This window comes from Macaca mulatta, chromosome 8, assembly GCF_049350105.2.
Source record: "Macaca mulatta isolate MMU2019108-1 chromosome 8, T2T-MMU8v2.0, whole genome shotgun sequence".
In the NCBI taxonomy this organism is placed as follows: Eukaryota; Metazoa; Chordata; class Mammalia; order Primates; family Cercopithecidae; genus Macaca; species Macaca mulatta.
In genome coordinates this window covers 42,081,685-42,102,943 of record NC_133413.1, presented here as the reverse complement: position 1 = coordinate 42,102,943, position 21,259 = coordinate 42,081,685, and the positions used below count along the sequence as shown (strand labels likewise).

Below are 21,259 nucleotides of genomic sequence, written 5' to 3'. Positions count from 1 at the left end.
ACACTGTGGGCATGCCATACGTTCAATAAAGCCGTAACAGAGTAATAGATACAATCATTCATTGTTATCTTTGTCCATTTAAAGCTGTTTCAGAGTGACATATCAAATACCTTAAAATGAAGAAGTTTCCTTTCTTCATTTTAAAATAATATTGTAGATTTGAGGTATTTTGTTTTTTTACTCTCATATCATATTGAATATTTCTGGAATGTATAACATTTTTATAAAAATGTATAAACATATTTATAAAAATAATATATCTTGGGTCAACATTTCTTATATTTAATAATAATGATAGTGATAATAGTAGTGATGATAACAGTGTCTTTTTTTTTTTCCCCCACATTAGGCCACTCCTATTATGATGAGGGCACAGATTTGACTTTACTGGCAGAGATACTTTTTCCAGATTTGTATTTTCTTTTTCTGTCTGTCTTGGTTTCGGCAGAACTATAATCCACGAGCTTCTAGAACTCCATACACACCGTCATGACATCTCACACTCATGATCAGGGACTCTTCCTCACTGTCAAGGGAGTACGGCTATGATGCTATGCTGAGGGCATTCACTGGTCTGATTCTGTAGCCCGTTATTCTGAAGCAACAACTGTGCCACAGCTGGAAACAAAGCCTTGCTAGCTTGTGCAGCCACCATAAGGAGTACAGTGAGTGTTATGAAGTACTGATCCAACATATGATGGTGTTTTACTCACAGCTAAAATCTGTGGTTCACAGAGTTGGAAGATGGTAATCGATTTGGTGCTTTGCTAGGTTACACACCTGCTTGCCATCTGTTGCCAGTTCTTCTCACGTCTTGGAGAGCTGAGAATTTTAATACTAATTTACTGGGGAACTTGGGGTTTCCTATTCTATTAGATGAATAGGTCAAAAAAGATGTTATGATTTTAACTATGGGAGAAGTTGGATTATTCGTATACATTAGAGCAGGAGATATATGAATAAAACCTAACTTATTTCTTTATGGTTTCTTTGTAAAACTAGGCATGGTAGTAAATGTTAATGGAAGTCCTTAGTAGAAAAACTGCTAAGGTCTCAGATCTGTGAGGATGGCAAAGGTTTTTGTCACCATATTAAGAATCCTTTGACAAACTGGTTGTTGGAAGATGTCAAGAGAAACAGAGCACGTGGGAAGGAAGGCAGAAAAAAGATTAGTGGGCCGGGCGCCACGATTCATGCCTGTAATCCCAGCTCTTTGGGAGGCCGAGGAGGGTGGGTCGCGAGGTCAGGAGTTCAAGACCAGCCTGAACAACATGGTGAAACCCCATTTCTACTAAAAATACAGAAATTATCCAGGTGTGGTGGCGGATGCCTGTAATCCCAGCTACTTGGTAGGCTGAGGCAGGAGAATTGTTTGCAAGCCCATGGGGCAGAGGTTGCAGTGAGCTGGGATCATACCACTGCACGGCAGCCTGTGCAACAGAGTGAGACTCTGTCTCAAAAAAACAAAAAACAAAAAAAAAGAAAGATAAGAGAAAAAAAAAGGTGATGGTCTTGTGATCAGTTATAGAAATTAGATCTATAGTATCACTCTGTAGTGATGAGGCCCCCTCACCATGCTCCTCTCAACAAGGACAGCATCAGCAGCGGTCTACTATTGATACTAAACTACCATCCCAGTAATAAAGAGTAACACCACCCCTCTTGGATCTCAGCCAAGGCCTGATAGGGATCTTGGACTTCTAGCCCACCTGGCAGGAATGAGGAGATACTGCTCTTCTCTTGCTGACATGGTGTCAAGGAAGTCCTGCTACACTAGAAGCTTTAAATGAAATCTGGAATATCTTACTATGATATTCAAAAGGTCCAAGTTTCAATCTCAATTTACTTGTCATATGAGAACCAAAAAAAACCACAATTTGAATACTGAACGGTAATCAACAGACACAAACAAGAAGATGACAAATATACTAGAATTATCTGACAAAGATTTTAAAGCAGTCTTCATAAAAAGGATGCTTTAGGCCGGGCGCGGTGGCTCACGCCTATAATCCCAGCACTTTGGGAGGCCGAGGCAGACGGATCACAAGGTCAGGAGATTGAGACCATCCTCGCTAACACGGGGAAACCTCGTCTCTATTAAAAATACAAAAAATTAGCCGGGCGTGGTGGTGGGCACCTGTAGTCCCCGCTACTCAGGAGGCTGAGGCAGGAGAATGGTGTGAACCCAGGAGGCAGAGCTTGCAGTGAACAGAGATGGTGCCACTGCATTCCAGCCTGGGTGACAGAGTAAGACTCTGTCAAAAAAAAAAAAAAAAAAAAAGCTTTAACATAAAGTATAAACACACTTGAAACAAATAAAATTAAAAAGTGTCAATAAAGAAATAGAAAATGTAAAGAAGAACCAATTAGAAAGTTTAAACTTGAAAAATAGAAAAGAACACTAAAAGAACCAAATAAAAGAACTCAATTGATAGCCTCATTAGCAGGAAAGAGAAAAAAACTAAGTGGAATTGATGACAGGATAATAGAAATTTCCCCATTTCAATAAAACAGAGAGGAAATAGACTGAAAAAAAAATAAAGAAACAGAACTTTAGAGATCTGTGAGATGTTTTAAAAAAATTTAATATTTGTATTATTAGCATTATGGACAGAGAGGAGAAAAAGTTTGAGGCAGAGAAGGTACTCAAAGAAATAATGGCTGAAAATGTTCCAAATTTGTGCAAAGACAAAAATTTACACATTCAATAAACTGAGCCATCCCCAACCAGGATACAAAAGTCCACATCAAGGCAAATCATAATCAAAATCCTGAAAGTTAAAGACAGAGAAAATTATTGTACACAGCAAAAATTGACATTTACATGTAAGAGAAAAACAGTTTTAAAGATGGCAGCTTTATGGCCAGGCGCAGTGGCTCACACCTGTAATCCCGGTACTTTTCGAGACCAAAGAAGGCAGATCACTTGAGGTCAGGAGTTCGAGACCCGCCTGGCCAGTATGGTGAAACCCCTTCTCCACAAAAAATACAAAAATCAGCCAGGCATGGTGGTGGGCGCCTGTAATCTCACCTACTCAGGAAGCTGAGGCACAAGAATTTCTTGAACATGGGAGGCAGAAGTCGCCGTGAGCTGGGATCATGCCAATGCACTCCAACCTGGGCAACAGAGCAAGACTTTGTCTCAAAAAGAAAAAGATAAAAAATAAATAAAGACAGCAGATTTATTAATAGAATCTACAAAGGCCAGAAGGAAGTGGCACACCATTTTTCAAATGCTGAAAAAAAGGAAACATCAAACATTCTTCAGAAATGGAAAGGAAATTAAGACCTTCTGAGATGAAGGAAAGCTAAGAAAATTTATCAGCAGCTGACTGACACTACAAGAATGGCTAATGAAAATTTATTAAACAAAAGAGAAAAGATAAAATTAGATCTTGGAACATCAGTGTGTTAGGCCATTCTTGTATTGCTATAAAGAAATGCCTAAGACTGGCTAATTTATTAGAAAAATGTTTAATTAGCTCACAGTTCTGCAGGTTTCACAGGAATCATAGTGGCCAGGGTCTGCTTTGGGGGAGGCCTCAGGGAGCTTTTACTCATGGCAGAAGGTAAAGCAGAGCCGGCACTTCACAAGGCAAAAGCTGGAGCAAGGGAGTGCAGAGTGGGAGGTGCCACACACTTTTAAATGTCCAGATTTCCTTTGAACTCAGAGTGAGTGCCCACTTATCACTAAGGGGATGGCCCAAGTCACTCAAGAGGGATCTTCTCCCATGATCTAATCACCTCCCACCACGCCACACCCCCAATACTGGGGATTACAATTCAACATGAGATTTGGATGGGGACAAATATACAAACTACATCAACCAGGAAGAGAGAAAGAGCCTTGAAAAATGTATATTGAGGTATGCAGCAAAATGTAAGTAAATACAAGAGACTTTCCAACTACTCTTGAGTTTTCCAAATTGTGTGTGACATTTGTAACAAAAATGTTAACACTGTCAGATGTGGTTCTCAAAATATGTAGAAGAAATAGTTTAAAAATTATATTGTAAATGCAGGAAGTTTAAGGCATGTAAAATAAGGTAAGGTTTCCACACTTCACTTGAACTGATAGAATATGTGTGCCAGTAGTCCGTGCAAAGCTGCATATATAGAATATGGCACTAAGAGAAACCAATGAAAATATTATAGAAAGATGTACACTTACAAACACTATGTATAAATAAAAATGTTCACATAACCCACAGAGAGACAGAAAAATAAAATGGAGAAGAAGGCCGGGTGCTGTGATATATGCCTGAATACCAGCATTTTTGGAGGCTAAGGTGGCAGATGGCTTGAGCCCAGGAGTTTGAGACCAGTTTGGGCAACGTGGTGAAACCGTATCTCTACAAAAATCATAAAAATTAGCTAGGTGTGGTGACATGTGCCCATAGTCCCAGCCCAGCTACTTGGGAGGCTGAGGTGGGAGGATCACTTGAGCCCTGGAAGTTGAGGCTGTGGTGAGCTGTGATAGTGCCACTGCATTTCAGTCTGGATGACAGAGTAAGACGCTGTCTCAAAACAACAACAACAACAACAAAACCCAAACAAACAGAAACAGAGAAAAAAAAGAGAGGAAACAAAAATTAAATACAGACATTAACCCCAACCTATCAATAATTACGTTGAACCTAAATGTTCTAAATATAAAAATTAAAAAAACAGAAATGAACAAAGTTGATTAGAAGACCAAACATGAGGCTTGGCGCAGTGGCTCATGCCTTGTAATCCCAGCACTTTGGGAGACTGAACAGGTGGATTGCTTAGAATTCAGAAATTCAAGACCAGACTGACCAACACGGTGAGACCCCATCTCTAAATGTGTAAAAATTAGCCGGGCATGGTGGAGCATGCCTATAATTCTGGCTACTTGAGAGACTGAGGCAAGAGAATCATTTGAACCCAGGAGGCGGAAGTTGAAGTGAGCTGAGATGACGACATTGCACTCCAGCCTGGTCAACAAGAGCGAAACTCCATCTCAAAAAAAGAGAAAAGCAAACATGACCTAACTATATCGTCTCTTCAAGAAACACACTTCAAATATAACAATATAAATAGGCTAAAAGTGAAAGGATACAAAAGATGCACCATGAAAATATTAATCAAACTAGGATTCGCTATATAGAATCAGACATTTGTTGTTTTTTTTCTATAGGTTATTGGGGAACAAGTGGTATTTGGTTACATGAATAAGTTCTTTAGTGGTGATTTGTGAGATTTTGGTGCACCCATCACCTGAGCAGTATACACTGCACCGTATTTGTGGACTTTTTTCCCCCTCCTTGCTCCTACTCTTGACCTAAGTCCCCGAAGTCCGTAGTATCATTCTTATGTCTTTGTGTTCTCATAGCTTAGATCCTACATCAGTGAGAACATACGATGTTTGTTTTTCCATTTCTGAGTAACTTCACTTAGAATAATAGTCTCCAGTCTCACCCAGATCACTGCAAATGCTGTTAATTCATTCCTTTTCATGGCTGCATAGTATTCCATCAGATATATGTATACTACAGTTTCTTTATCCACTCATTGATTGATGGGTGCTTGGGTTATTTCCATGATTTTCCAATTGTGAATTGTATCTTTTTCAAATAATGACTTCTTTTCCTCTGGGTGGATACCCAGTAGTGGGATTGCTGGATCAAATGGCAGTTCAACTTTCAGTTCTTTAAGGAATCTCCACACTGTTTTCCATAGTGCCTATACTAGTTTGCATTCCTACCAGCAGTGTAGACATGTTCTCTGTTCACCACATGCACACCAACATCTACTGTTTTTTTACTTTTTTATTATGGCCATTCTTGCAGGAGTAAGGTGGTGTTGAATCATGGTTTTGATTTGCATTTTGCTAATAATTAATGATGTTGAGCATTTTTTCATGTTTGTTGACCATTTGTATATCTTCTTTTGAAAATTGTTCATGTCCTTAGTCCACTTATTGATGGGATTGTTTTTTTCTTACTGATTTGATTGAGTACCTGGTAGATTCTGGATATTAGTCCTTTGTCAGATGCACAGATTGTGAAGATTTTCTCCCACTCTGTGGGGCTGTCTGTTTACTCTGCTGACTGCTCCTTTTGCTATGCAAAAGCTCTTTAGTTTAATTAGGTCCCAGCTATTTATCTTTGTTTTTGTTGCATTTTCTTCTGGCTTCTTGGCCATGAAATCCTTGCCTAAGCCAATGTTTTTCCAATGTTATCTTCTAGAATTTTTATAGTTTCAGGTCTTAGGTTGAAGTCCTTAATCCATCTTGAGTTGATTTTTGTGTAAGGTGAGAGATGAGAATCCAGTTTCATTCCCATACATGTGGTTAGCCAATTATGTCAGCAGCATTTATTGAAATGGTGTCCTTTCCCCACTTTATGTTTTTGTTTGCTTTGTCAAAGATTAGTTGGCTATAAGTATTTAGGTTTATTTCTGAGTTCTCTATTCTGTTCCATTGGTCTATGTGTCTATTTTTATAATAGTACCATGCTGTTTTGGTGACTATAGCTTTATAGTATAGTATACTATAGTGTGATGCTTCTAGATTTGTTCTTTTTGCTTAGTCTTGCTTTGGCTATGCAGGCTCTTTTATGGTTTCATATGAATTTTAGAATTGTTTTCTCTAATTCTGTGAAGAATGATGGTAGTATGTATTTTGATGGGGATTGCATTGAATTTGTAGATTACTTCTGGCAGTATAATCATTTGCACAATGTTGATTCTACTCATCCGTGAGAATTGCTTGAACCCAGGAGGCAGAGTTTGCAGTGAGCCAAGATCATGCCATTGCACTCCAGCCTGGGAGATAAGAATGAAAAGCCATCTTAGACTTTTTTTTTTTTTTTTAAGAGATGGTGTCTCTCTCTGCCACCCAGGCTGGAGTGCAGTGGCATAATCTCTGCTCACTGCAACCTCTGCCTCCTGGGCTCAAGTAATTCTCCTGCCTCAGTCACCCAAGTAGTTGGGATTACAGGTGCCCACCACCGTGTCCGGCTAATTTTTGTATTTTTAGTAGAGACAGGGTTTCACCATATTGGCCAGGCTGGTCTTGAACTTCTGACCTCAGGTGCCTGCCTCGGCCCCCAAGTGTTGGGATTACAGGTGTAAGCCACTGTGCCCGGCTGAAATGGAACCATTTCTTGAAAAGCATAAACTACCACAACTCACTTAATATTAAAAAGATAGCTGAATATTCTTATAACTATTTAGGAAATTGAATTGTTATCTAGGGGCCAAGGGGAATCTTTCCTCTCTTCTCTAAAGATTTACTAGAAATGAACCTATAATAAGGAAGATTAATAGAAAAAGGCATACAAATATATTTAATGTACATAAGCACTGCAGAATTTCAGAACAATTATCCAATAACCCAATGAGGTACAGATACTTATATATCCATCTTGACAGGGGAAGGAGACATGGGAGAAATGTGGCCATCTTGAGAGGTTAGTAGATTATATTTTCAGGGGGAATAAATAGGCCCAATGTTCAGACAGTGGTTAGTAAACAATTCTCTTTGAAAACTGAATGGGACTTAAGAACAGATGATAATGTGTGACCAAGTTGATCGGAGCTCTAAGTATGGTGTTTAATTTTCAGTTTCTTTCTCTGTAATTTGAGTTTTCATCTTCTCTGGTTAAGAAAATTTCAGGAAATGGACTCAAGGCAGTTTATTTCTCTCTGGCAGGCCCAGTTCCTAGGAAGATAAGGGAACTTTAAAGAACAGCCTCATCCTGTGCTTGCAGGAAGACAGAGGATTGAAAGATAGGAGGTCGGGGGAAAGGTCACCAAAACCTTGAGGCTTTTCCCACAGTTCATCATGTCCAGCTGCCATATTTTGGGGTGCTATTTTCTGAGCCCTAAAAGTTATACAAAAAAAGAAAAACCTCCCAAATAGAAATCCCTAGGCTCAGATGGTATTACTAAAATGTTCTACCAAATATTTACAGAATAATTAACCCAAATTCTATACAACCTGTTCCAGAAAATAGAAGAGAAAACATTACTCAATTACTTAATTATTTTATAAACCTTATATTAATCTGAAACCAAAAGCAGACAAGACAGTACCAAAAAAGAGAACAAATACAAAGCCCCAAAACTACAGACCAATATCCTTTATAGATATAGACGCAAAAATCCTTAACAAAATATTAACAAAAAGAAATTATCAATATATAGAAAGAATTATATACCTTGACCACACAGTGATGCAAGGTTGGTTCAATATTTGAAAATCTATGTAATTCACCATATTAATAGGTGAAAGACGAAAAATTACAAAGCTATGTAATTTGTTGCACAGGAAGATTTGACAAAATTCAACACCTGTTCATGATTACAGCTCTCAGAAAGGCAGGAATAATAGGAAAATTCTCGACTTTATAAAAAATATTGACAAAACCTATATCAAACATTATATCTAATGGTGAAAGGTTGTGATGGTTAAATTCATGCATCAACTTGACTGGCCAGGAGGTGCCTGGATTTAACCTTATTTCTGGGTATGCCCATGTGGGTGTTTCGGGGCAAGGTTAGCATTTGAATTGGTAGATTTCATAAAGTAGATTGGTCTTCCCTGATGTGGGTGGACGTCATTCAGTCCACTGAGGTCTTGAATGAAGCAAAAGGTAGAGAATGGCAGAATTCACCCCTTTTGCTTCTTACCTGCCTATGACTTTTCCTAGCGGCTTTATCTGTAATAGCCCAAAACTGGGAACAGGTAACATGCCCCACAATAGCTGGGCTATTAAACAAATTGTGCTACATCAAGATCATGGAATATACTCAGCAATCAAAACAAATTTACTATCAATACTTCAATAGCTTTGATGAATCTCAAGGGCATTATGCTGAGTAACAAAAGCCAATCTCCAAATGTCACATACCAGGTGATTCTATTTGGTTGGTTGTCAGAGTCAGAGAGCCACTTAGCTAGGTCAAACACTGGGATCAGAGTTGGGAAATACTTTATTTCTTTGATGTTAGATTGCTTTAGGACGTGGGCTTTGCATGGATGTTCAAAATCAAATCTTCAAAAATTTCAAATCTTCAAAATCTTCCATGTGGTTATTCATGGACTTTCTTTGTAGTCTTGTCTTGTTCCTCCTTCAGTGTGAGTCAAATATTGAACAATGCAGGTGCTTCTGTCTGTCTTTTCTGCTTTCATCTGGTTGACCCTGTATCCCAAGAGGACTGGGTCATGCAGTTCAAAACATGGCCCATTCGGCAGCGAGACTATAGATAGAGCAGATTTTCTTAGAAAGGAATGTGAGCAGGGCAGGAAATGATCGATGTGGCCTTGCTTTAAAAATGCTAAGAAGGCTTCCAAGCCCTATGACCCATCACACTGCTTGAAATATCATCTGTATTCCTGTCAGTTAACATGTCTTCAGTTTCAAAATGCAGAGAAAAAGCCGAAGTACTAAAAAGGATATACTCCTTCGGTGAAGGTATTTTCTTTTCAAGAGCTACTTTCTATTGTGAATGGGTATTCGATCTCAGCTGTGTATGTAGGTAGAGTTGCTGTGTGCTTTCAGGCCAAGTGGGGACCAGCAAAGAAAACCAGGAGTTTGGCTGGGCACGTGTGGCTCGTGCCTGTAATCTCAGCACTTTGGGAGGCTGAGGCACGTGGATCGCCTGAGGTCAGGAGTTTGAGACCAGCCTGGCCAACATAGTTAAACCCCATCTCTACTAAAAATACAAAAAATTAACTGGACATGGTGGCAAGTGCCTATAATCCCAGCTACACAGGAGGCTGAGGCAGAAGAAACACTTGAACCCAGAAGGCAGAAGTTGCAGTGAGCCGAGATCACGCCATTGCAGTCTAGCCTAGGTGACAAGAACGAAACTCTGTCTCAAAAAAAGAAAGAAAACCAGGAGTTGGATGTGACAGAATGAAAATAGGGTGGTGGGCTTCAATGGCCTGGAATAACTGGAAAATCAGAAGCGGGGCTTTCAAACATATTTGCTTTTTGCTTTGTTTTGTGAGATTTTGTTGTTGTTGTTGGTTTGTTTGCTTTTGTTTCTGAGATGGGGTTTCACTCTGTCACCCAGGCTGGAATGCAATGGTGCCATCATAGCTCACATCAGCCTCCTCCTCCTGGGCTGAAGTAATCCTCCTGCCTCAGTCTCCCATGTAGTTGGGACTATAGACATGTGCCACCACATCTGCTAATTTTTGCATTTCTTGGTAGAGACAGGGTTTCACTATGTTGCCCAGGCTGTCTCAAACTCCTGGGCTCAGGAGATCCCCCCACCTCAGCCTTCCAAAGTGCTGGGATTACAGGCGGGACCCACTGTGCCCGGCCTCTCTAACATATTTATAAAGCAAAAGCAGAACCAGAGGGATGAGCAACATGAGAAAACTACTTAAAACTAGGGGGAATATAAAACCTCATCCAGGAATCTATGAGCATGGAAGTCTGTAAATAACTTTGAGGTCACATCTGGCAGAGTTAAATAAGGACGATGCAAGAGAGGTACATACCGAAGGCAAATCATTGTGGATAGTGGTTCATTGTGTCTAGGTTATTCTTTAAAAACAATATATATATATACACATATATATATGTGTGTGTGTATATATATATATATATAATTTAATCTATTGGTTTAGGCAGCTGAAATGCCCAGTTGAATAGAGCTGGCTTCAATCACATGTTCTTTCTATAATCAGTTTCAAATCTACATTTTCCTGAACCTCTTTCAGCACCCAGATATGCAAAATCAGAGAAGAGTATAATGGCCTTGCTCAGGTCACACGCTGGCCCTGCTCAAGTCATACGCTAGCGCTGCAAAGTTCACTGTGGCATGGGTGTTCAAAGGTGATAAGGTCAGATGTCCACATCTGAGAGCAGGAGAATCGGAACTGGTCTCACTGGTCATACGTAAAATGGAACAAAGCCATTCTCACATTGATTTTAGCGTGCAGACAGGAGTGGAGGTTGCTTTCGCAGATGAGACAGACCCCGGCAGGTGGACAGTTGGAAGTTGAGGGTAAACACACGAGAATGTTTGAGAGAAGTGATAAAAGGAAACACAAGGTGGGGAGTGCTATAGACAACCCCATTTCAGCATGTTGTCATAAAAGCTGTGTGCAGGGAGGCCCCACCAGGAACAATTTTGACATACAGAGAGCAAATAAGGTCAGAGCAGGAAATACAGACCACGCTGCTCTTCTGTTCCTCTGTGCCTTGGACAGTAAATCAAGCCCTTCTCCCTCTTTAGACAAAAGAACAATCCAGATGTATCAATAGAAAGTTTCATTAGGGTCTCAGACATGGGCTCTGAAGAAGCATAAAATCAAATCCTTTTCTTCCTTCTCTACCCAGGGAGGTCCTGTTGAAAGCCAGGCAGGATCTTTCCAGTTCCATACCTGTGGAATTTCTTTACCACTGCTATAATAAAGGTTTATGATAAGTCCTGTCTCCAGGCTAATCTAAGAGATAACAGGACAGATTGCAAATGCCCTTTGCGGTACCCACCTCTAGTCTTTGAGGAGCCCTAGAGGTGACAGCCTGGGCAGGGAAGGAGGAGAGGGTGGTACATTCATAGTGATTTTTCCTGAGAAGGAGAAGGAAAAGGGACATAAGCTTTGTTTTTCCATTCTCCTTTCTCTCTGTGAGGGAACTTCTTGCAGGTGCTGTGGCCATTGCCCCCTGGCTTTTAAATTAAAGACGTCTGAGTGAATGAAACTGTTTATAAAATATGAATTAAAGATTAGAGTTTAGTGGTTTGACTCACTGGCAATTGGAGGGTGATTCACCATAGAGAAGCCTCTGTCCAAAGCCATTAGTGTAGAGTTGGCAGTTAGGGACATCAGTTTAGGATCCTGTGTCTCTGGGTTCTTGCTCCCAGAGCCACACAGAAACTCAGAGATGAAATATGGGGACAGGAGTAAAGAAACCATGACGTGGGGTTGTAGAACCAAGTTCTCTATGAAGCCACTTGGAAGGACTGAGAAAGGCTGACATGCAACATACTCCCTCTCTTTTCCCACCAGATATGCGTCCAGTTTTTGAAGCTACTTCTCCTTTGAAAATTATGCCTGAAAGAATAGAGAACATTGCATCTGGAACAAAAAAATCCAAGTAGACTTCTAGTCCACCACTTACTGTGCACCTGAGCTTGGGCAGGTCCCCTACATTCCTTGAGCTGCCCTTTCTCCACCAGCCAAACTGACATAGTAACACCCATGTTACCAGGCTGGGGTAAAAATGATAAAACAATGATATGCGAACACGTTTCATTCATTATCTACCCTTGCTCTTATTATTATATACTCTGAACACCTTTAAGCCATTCCTGATGCTTGTGATCTAGGTCTCAGTGTCCAAAACTTTTCTTGATATAAATATAATAACATTTTGCTAGTATCAAAATGTGTTGATGGAAAGACCTACAAAGTCATTTGGCCCAGGATGCAGATTCTTTAGAGCTAAGTAGACTCCTGTTTCCTGATAAAGCGGTTCTTTTCCCCACAGTAGAAGTTTTAACTGTGTTTACACTCTTATGCTCTGCCTCGAAGGGACAATCTCCACGCACCCTCTCAGCTTATTCATTCCTCCCGTTGTTCCAAGAATACTTAGTAAGTGTGGCCTGTGTGAGATATAGGAGATTTCAAGGCGACTTCGCGGAACTTACAGTTAAGTGGAGGAAGCAGTTATATAAACAGATTATTATAATTCTGTAAGCTAAATACAGCGACAGAGGCCAGCCCAAGGGTTAGGCAACACATAGGCTGGGGTGGCCGGGGGTGGCAGTGGAGAGGGTTTCCCAGAGCTGACGGCTGAGTTGAGTCTTCCGGGATTTGGAGGAGCTCACCAAGAAACAACAGAAGAAAGAGTGCCGAGGGCATTTCGGACTCTCCCCATATGTAATGGATTGATTTAGTTAATTATCACAAATTGTAAGAAATTATAGCGCACTCGAGATCAGGAGTTTGAGACCAGCCTGGACAACATGGTGAAACCCCGTCTCTAATAAAAATACAACAATTAGCCGGGTGTGTGGTGGCGGGTGCCTGTAGTCCCAGTTACTTGAGAGGCTGAAGCAGGAGAATCGCTAGAACCCAGGACGCAGAGGTTGCAGTGAGCCAACATGGCACCACTGCACTCCAGCCTGGGCAACAGAGCGAGACTCGGTCTCAAAAAAAAAAGAAGAAAGAAATTATTATAACATGATTACAAATAACAATTGCCACTTCAAATATTCTGTGATATTGTTTGGAAAAGGCAGAAGATCATCTACAATGAGGGCTTGTTCAGTGGAGCTGGTGGTCGTGGGATGAAGGTTTCAAGTAAGAGAGGCATGTTTCTTGTGTAAATTTCTGTTAAAACATGATTAATTGTTCTATTTTTATCATTCTATTTGTCCTGAACACTCTCCGTGTTTCAAAGAAAAAGGCATCGTTAACCCTAAATGGCAGTGAACTGACTAGGACTTAGAAGCGCCGCCGGTTGATGTTACAAATAGAATAAGCCCCCTGTGCACTCACACAAGAACGTCCCTTGCACACTCTTTAGTGAAGCAACAAATGTTAGAAAAGGGACAGTCATTAGAGCTTGTCCAGTTGAGAACACTCATTTCACAGATGAAAAGACTGAGGCTCACTGAGGTGGGGCAGCGTGCCTAAGATGGATAGGCAGGGAGGAGTAATACAGTCATTTAACCATACAATTTGTATTTATTTGCAGAAGAATCCAGATTTGTATTAAGCATTTTCCAGCTCTATTCTCACTCGGTTTTGAAGGGGATATTGTATCCATTAATTTTAGCATCACTTCATAAATACACCAAACTACTTTCGATTTAGGTCCCAGGATCATTCTTCCTTATGATAAGATCATAGTGATTCAGCAGTGGAGGCAGGATGTTTCCATTTTGAGAAAGTCATTCATCTTCTCTCCTGTATCATCTGACCCAAGCTGTCTTGAATTTTTACTATGCCCTTCATTTACTGGCAGTTTCTCGAAATTCCAATTTGTTCTCTGTGTCTGAAATATAATATTGAAATGTAATGGTGCAAGAGAATGATCAAAATGGAACATTTCAATATAATATATGCATTTATAACACTTTTCTATATGTTTTTGGAGGGAGACAGGTATGTGGGCCATCAGAACACGCTAGGCACGTGATGTTTCATATTCAGATGGTTATAAAGAACTTAAGCTTTTTCTTTTCAGAAGGTAAAATTCTCTTTCATTAAATGTGAGATGAATGATGGGTAATGACTCATGGTGCCCTTATTAACAAGGAAAAGATGAACGTATCATAAACCAGTGGTTCTCAAACTTGAGCTTGTAATGACATCACCTGGGAACTTGTTAGAAAAGCAAATTCTTAGGTTGAACTCAAAATTTACAGCATAAGAAACTCTCAGTCTGTGTTTTATCCAGTTGTCCAGGCAATTCTGATGTACGACGAAAGTTTGAGAGCCACTGCTGTAAACTTAGAGACCGCAATCCGTTTAGAGAATTGACTCGTGACTCTGAGAACACATAGAATTTCTTCCAATCTGAGAGCAGCTATTTCACATAAGCAGGACTCTCTTTGTATCAGTGGAGCTGAAGTTGAAGGTAGCATTACAACTTTTAATGCAAACTGACTGGCCTATGGCAAAAGCCGAGTTGTGTCTGTGCTGCGATTTTATACTGTTCCTATCAAATGCTACCTTTACTCCCTTCACTTCCTTTACTCTCCCTTGAAATTTTACTAGTAAAATGCAATAACTGTATTCAGTCTTTAAGCCCATTAAGATGCAAATTCCTTAGGTAGTGCTAATACTTTTATCCTTTATCAATCTCTTACACAATGGAGTGAGTTTTAGATTCCTTTCTGAGAAAAAGTGTTGAGGAACAGGAAGGGCACTGAGAAAACTGGACTATTTAAGAAAGATGAATGGATTGTACTGCCTACTTCAACATGCATTCATCCCCTTCTCTACTCTTTCGAACAAAATCCCAATTTTTGCTGGGTTCCTGACTATACTGTTAAGGAACTGAATTTGCCAGTATCCATTGTAGCTAGGAAGACTATGAGACTAAGTTACAGCCAACTGAAAGAAAACAATATTCAGGGGGCTTCCTGGAAGTCTCTTCAAAGGGAGAAGGTTGCTTTCTTTCCCCTATTCTTTCCCGTGACCTGGAAGGCAGATGTAAAGGCTGGAGCTTCAGTAGCCATGTTAAGCCATGGGATAGAAGAACCCTCCTGAGGATATCAGAGCAAAGAGACAGCAACTTGAGTCATTAATGACACTATGGAGCCACGATTCCACTCCTGGATATTTATTGTTGTTGTGGTGGTTGTTGTTGTTGTTTGGGACAGAGTCTCGCTCTGTCACCCAGGCTGAAGTGCAGTAGCAGGATCTCGACTCACTGCAACCTCTGCCTCCCAGGTTCAAGTGATTATCCTGCCTTGGCCTCCTGAGTAACTGGGATTACAGGCGTGTGCCACCACACTCAGCTAATTTTTTTTGTTTTTGTTTGTTTGTTTTTAGAGATGGAACCTCACTCTGTCACCCAGGCTGGAGTGCAGTGGTGCGATCTCAGCTCACTGCAACCTCCACTTCCTGGGTTCAAGCGATTCTCCTGCCTCAGCCTCCTGAATAGCTGGGACTACAGGCACATGTCACCATACCTGGCTAATTTTTTGTACTTTAGGAGAGATGGGGTTTCATCGTGTTGCCCAGGCTGGTCTCGAACTCCTGAGCTAAGGGAATTCACCTGCCTTGGCCTCCCAAAGTGCTAGGATTACAGGCGTGAGCCACGTCCCCCCGGCCAATTTGTGTATTTTTAGTAGAGAGGTGATTAAACCATATTGACCAGGCTAGTCTCGAACTCCTGACCTCAGGTGATCCACCCGCCTCAGCCTCCCAAAATGCTGGGATTACAGGCATGAGCCAACACACCCAAGCTCACTCACAGATATTTTAAAACACTGGAGAGAAACAAACTTCTATCTTTGGGATTTGTAACATTTTGATTCTATAAAATACAACATTGCTTTAATAGAAGAGACGTAGCCAAGTTGTGGAGTTGGCAACACAGCAAGAGGAGTTTAGAAGTCTGAGAGCCAAACTCCTTGTACTTTACAGGTTAGCCAATCCCATCAGGTGGTGGGGTATCACATTTCCTCACCCAGAAAACCAGCTCCACCCTGCCAAGAGTCTCATGAACTTTTAGCTCTGTAAATTTCAGTTCTAATTTGTCCAAATTCTGTAGTATCTCCAGTTCTCTCAATCAGTGTTGCAATGTCCCACAACAAAGCAGAATTCATTTTAGCTTTATTTGAAAAACAGATATTTTATATCATTTGGAATTTAGGAGTGGGATTGGAAAAGCTCTTCTGTAGGGAACATGATAGTAATTAAACAATGGTAGAAAAACACTTCCTTGAGGCCTGGCACATTGGCTCATGCCTGTAACCCCAGCACTTTGGGAGGCTGAAGCAGTCAGATCATCTGAGATCAGGAGTTTGAGACCAATCTGGCCAACATGGTAAACCCTATCTCTACAAAAAATACAAAAATTAGCTGGGCGTGGTGGCCGGCGCCTATAATCCCAACTACTGGAGAGGCTGAGACAGGAGAATCACTTGAACCAAGGAGGTGGAGGTTGCAGTGAACAGAGATTATACCATTGCAATCCAGCCTGGGTGACAAGAGTGAAACTCGGTCTCAAAAAAGAAAAAAGAAAGGAAAAGAAAAGAAAAGAAGAATGTTTCCTTGAAAAGATAAGATGCAATACCATTTCTTACTTTTTCCAAAGGCCTTCCTTTGAGGTTCTTGGATCATAAACTTCCCTTCCAGGTGAAGCCTGAGAGGATAAAAATGAGTGAATGTTTCAATGACTCTGTATCTTGGATTTAAGAAAGCAAGTTTTCTTCCACACTGTTTGACAGTGTGTCTAACAATTCCTAGCAATTAATCATAGCAACAACAATGGCAGCAACCTGTTACATTTTTGCTTTATATACAGACACTATTCTAAATGCTTTACATTCATCAACTCATATTCATACCCTATTGTGTGGATATTGTTATTACACTAAAATGTACACACAGAGATATTACAAATGTGTCTATTGGAGGAACTGGAATTTGTACCCAGCAAGTGTCATGGAAAGGAAGGCTGTTGTGAGCAGATTTGTGTGGAAAATATTCTGTACTTCAATCACTAATCCAAATGCATGTTTATTATGAGGTCTATAGGGGATTGAGCAATGTATAGTCTAGATTTATTGTTTTCATTTGTTTCAAATGAGAACTTTTAATGCTCTGATCAGCATCCTTATTTTTTATTATTTAATTTATTTTATTTATTTTATTTTTTTTTGGGGAGACAGAGTTTAGCTCTTGTAGCACAGGCTGGAGTGCAATGGCACCATCTCGGCTCACTGCAACCTGCGCCTCCCAAGTGCAAGCGATTCTCCTGCCTCAGCCTCCTGAGTAGCTGAGATTACAGGCGTGCTCTACCATGAGTTTTATTATTATTATTTTTTTTTGTATTATTAGTAGAGACAGGGTTTCACCATGTTGGTCAGGCTGGTCTCCAACTCCTGACCTCAGGTGATCCACTGGCCTCGGCCTCCCAAAGTGCTGGGATTACAGGTGTGAGCCACCACACCCAGCTTCAGCATCCCTATTAATCATTGGATATGAATGGATAAGAGAAATGATAAATAACTGTTGAAGTTTAATTTCTTTTATGCTTGATTTGCATTTTAAAAGGTCGGACAAGGTGAAGATGAGCAGATTACGTAGTTATCATATTGTGGCACCTCAGTTCCATCCATATTTCCCCTCCAGAGTTGCAATATAATTTCAGTGATTGCCTAACTAGGACATGTTCCAGTGGACTGTCTATTGGCAAGAACCTGATATACTCCTGGTCTTACAATTGCAGGTATTCCTCAGGAGTCACACGTGGCCAAGTGTGGTGCAGTGGGAGTGGGTTGGGGGCAGTGAGGAGAGAGAGATTTAATTCCAACAATATTTATCTTTTCTTGTAGACAAAAACCCAACGAATCTCTTTCAAAGCCCAAGGCAGTGATTTGGCTTTTCCTGTTTGAGTATTTATGTGATCTTCCTTTGCAGTTCTTAGTCCTGTCACTAATCTTCTTTTCACAATTTGACTCCATTTCAGTTTCTCTGACAGCAAAGATCCTCAGATAACCCTGATCACAGAGTAGGATAAAGAATTCTTCTCCAACTTTAAAAGAAAGTAACATTTATGAGCATTTCTCTTTTTAAATAAAAAATATATATAAAAAGAAAAATATCCATAGGTCTACCATTTACAGTACTTGTATTAACTTTTAGAAATAAACAAAATACCATTTATTTTTGAAACAAGAGGGATCCATCATGATCTATTTAATGTGGGTCTTTCTGGAGGCAGGATTTTGGGTGAAATAACTATATGCACACACACACAGATGTATATATATTTATATATATAAAACAGCTTTATTGAGATAAAATTTACATATTATACAATTCTCTATTTAAATTGTACAATCAAATGGCTCCTAGTACATTCACAGAGTTGTGCAACCATCATGACAATCAATTTTAAAACATTTTCATCACATAAAAATGAAACTTCATCACAATATTTCTAAAACGAAAATTCTTTGGCCCGGGAAATCAGTGGAGAATCCACACCTTGCTTGGAGCTTGGCATTCATTGTGCGGGTTGCTATTGCCCCCTCGTGGTAAATGACTGGATCTACAAGCAAAGATTAAACTTTTCAAAAGACTCGTAACCATCCATTCCCCAGCCGTAATGTTTGCCAGGGTCTGGGGTAAAATGGACATCAGCATAGCATCTTTACACATATTCAAAGATTATAAATCAATTTAGCAAATTATTTAAAAAAAGATGCCATATCATCTTACCTTCATAATGACCTGGAAGCCCATATTCAGATTAAAATTCGCAGACTCCTTAGAATTCCATGTCAAACAAGAAGACATGGAGCTAGTGGGTCTCAGGTCCAGCTTTACTCTTCCCAAGCCCGGTCTGTTTCACACGTCCAGGGGCCGCTCCATCCTGCATGTAGACATCCCAGTCCACCTGGCCGAGATCCATCTCCACACCTCCAAAGAGCCCCCTCCTCCCCACACACTCACTGGCGAAGGAATACCGACAGCACAGTCAAGAGCAAATCCACTGAGCTCGCTGCAGCCTGGAACTCCTGGGCTCAAGCGATCCTCCTGCCTCAGCCTCCCAAGTAGCTAGGACTACAGACACATGCCCATAGGTTAAATGTTTGATTTGTTAATTTTTTGTAGAGATGGGTTCTTACTATGTTGTTCAAGTTGGTTCTGAACTCCTGGCCTCAAGTGATCCTCCCACCTCGGCTGCTATTTTTAAATAAAACCATTTATATAACAGAAATTAAGTACTGCAGAGTATAATTTCAAATGTATAGTTATATTTGTATTTTAATAATATGGCTGGGCACAGTGACTCACACCTGTAATCAACAGCACTTTGGGAGGCCGAGGTGGGTGAATCACTTGAGGTCAGAAGTTTGAGACCAGCCTGGCCAACATGGTGAAACCCCCGTCTCTACTAAGTTACAAAAATTACCTGGGCGTGTGGCTGTAATTCCAGATACTTGGGAGGCAGAGGTTGGAGAATCACTTGAACCCGGGAGGTAGAGGCTGCAGTGAGCCAAAATTGCACCACTGCACTCCAGCCTAGGCAACAGAATGAGACTCCATCTCAAAAAATACGAAAACAAAATTAGCCGGGTGTAGTGACAGGCACCTGTAGTCCCAGCTACTCAGGAGGCTGAGGCAGGAGAATGGCGTGAACCCGGGAGGCAGAGCTTGCAGTAAGCTGAGGTCGCGCCACTGCACTCCAGTCTGGGAGACAGAGCGAGACTCCATCTCAAAAAAAAAATATATATATATATATATATATATTTATATATATTTATATATATATATATAAATATATATATATATAAACACACAAACACACACATATAAAGTACATGAACATGTGCATAATTATTGTATTATTATATTATTGTCATTTGTCTGGCATGGCTGTGTGCTCAGCTGGTTCTTGAAAAGCCTGGTCATTCTAAGGGCAAGTCCCGTTAGCCCCAGGACTCTTCGCTCTGTGAAGAGAGATACGGCCTTTGAATGGCCAGAACAGGGTCCCACGGCCCACTGCAAATGATTTCTGACACACAATATAGATAAAATCTCTTAATGATGCTGTTAGGAAGGAAGAAAGCTGCTTACGGACAATTAAAGGCAAATGTGTAATAGAGTCTGGTCTGATACCTGTACAGCTGTTGCAGAAGCATGTGGTCCAAAAGATTTGTGAGTTTACAAAGGAAATTACTTTGCAAAACAAAAGCATTTATTTTTGATGATGCTTACACTCAAGAACTCAGTTTTTTAATGTTACTGTGAAGCAGATGCTAAACTGCAAAAATTAACTAGCAATTGCATTTTAGAAAGCAATAATATCCAACACCTTTATTAAGTTTACTGTTAAGTGAACAAAGAAAGAGAAGAGTATTTCTTCCATTAGCAAAGCAAATAGGACATCTGTGCACCAGACAAAATTTGGTGGGTGAAATTCACTGCTGTGGAAGCAATGAATGACTTGTAGGTACAAAAAGTTTTGTATTCCAGATTTTAAATTGAATAGGATCTCACCGTTTTTAAGAATTTCTTTCCTTCTCTTTTTTATTCTTTGTACTTCTACTTCCTTCCTTTTATTTCTTTTTTTATTTTTCCTTTTTTTCTTTCTTTCTCTTTCTTTCATCTTTCCTTCTCCTTTTCCTCCCTGCCTCCCTCCCCTTCCTTCTTTTCTTCCTTCCTTCCTCCTTTCTTTCCTTTCTTCCTTCCTCTCTCTCTCTTCCATTTTCCTCCTTCCTTTATCCTTTTTGATTAATTTTATTTCAATTAACCCTGTTTTAGAGACAACAAAATGCAAAAACAAAGAATGAATTTCAAAGTAACAGTAAGGGAAGAAGAACTCGGTCTATGAGCCTCACTGTCCTGACTTTCTGCTCTGAAAGCTGTGAGATCTTTGGGTTCCAGTTTGAGAGGTCCCATCACCTAAAGTCAGCCCAGGGATCAGACAGTATCGGGCCTGAGAGCACCACAGAGTGAGCATTACATGTTATCAAGCTGTTACTTCTGTAGTGTTTTTTGTTTGCTTGCCTTTAAAATCACCCTGATTTTTTATTAAATTCTCCTTAGAATTACTACAGAAATCAGCCCAGCATGTTG

General features: G+C 40.2%; 2 long non-coding RNA genes across 2 annotated transcripts in view; one reads left to right on the top strand and one right to left on the bottom strand.

The window, feature by feature from the left end:
- Window positions 1-21,259, top strand: part of LOC144330777 (uncharacterized) — a 64,361-nt gene that overhangs the window by 1,062 nt on the left and 42,040 nt on the right. The window lies entirely within an intron of this gene.
- Window positions 417-19,897, bottom strand: LOC144330779 (uncharacterized). Its single transcript, XR_013397257.1, has 2 exons — window positions 18,896-19,897; window positions 417-18,725 (listed from the first exon to the last, which is right to left on the bottom strand). It is a non-coding gene; the product is annotated as an uncharacterized LOC144330779 (long non-coding RNA).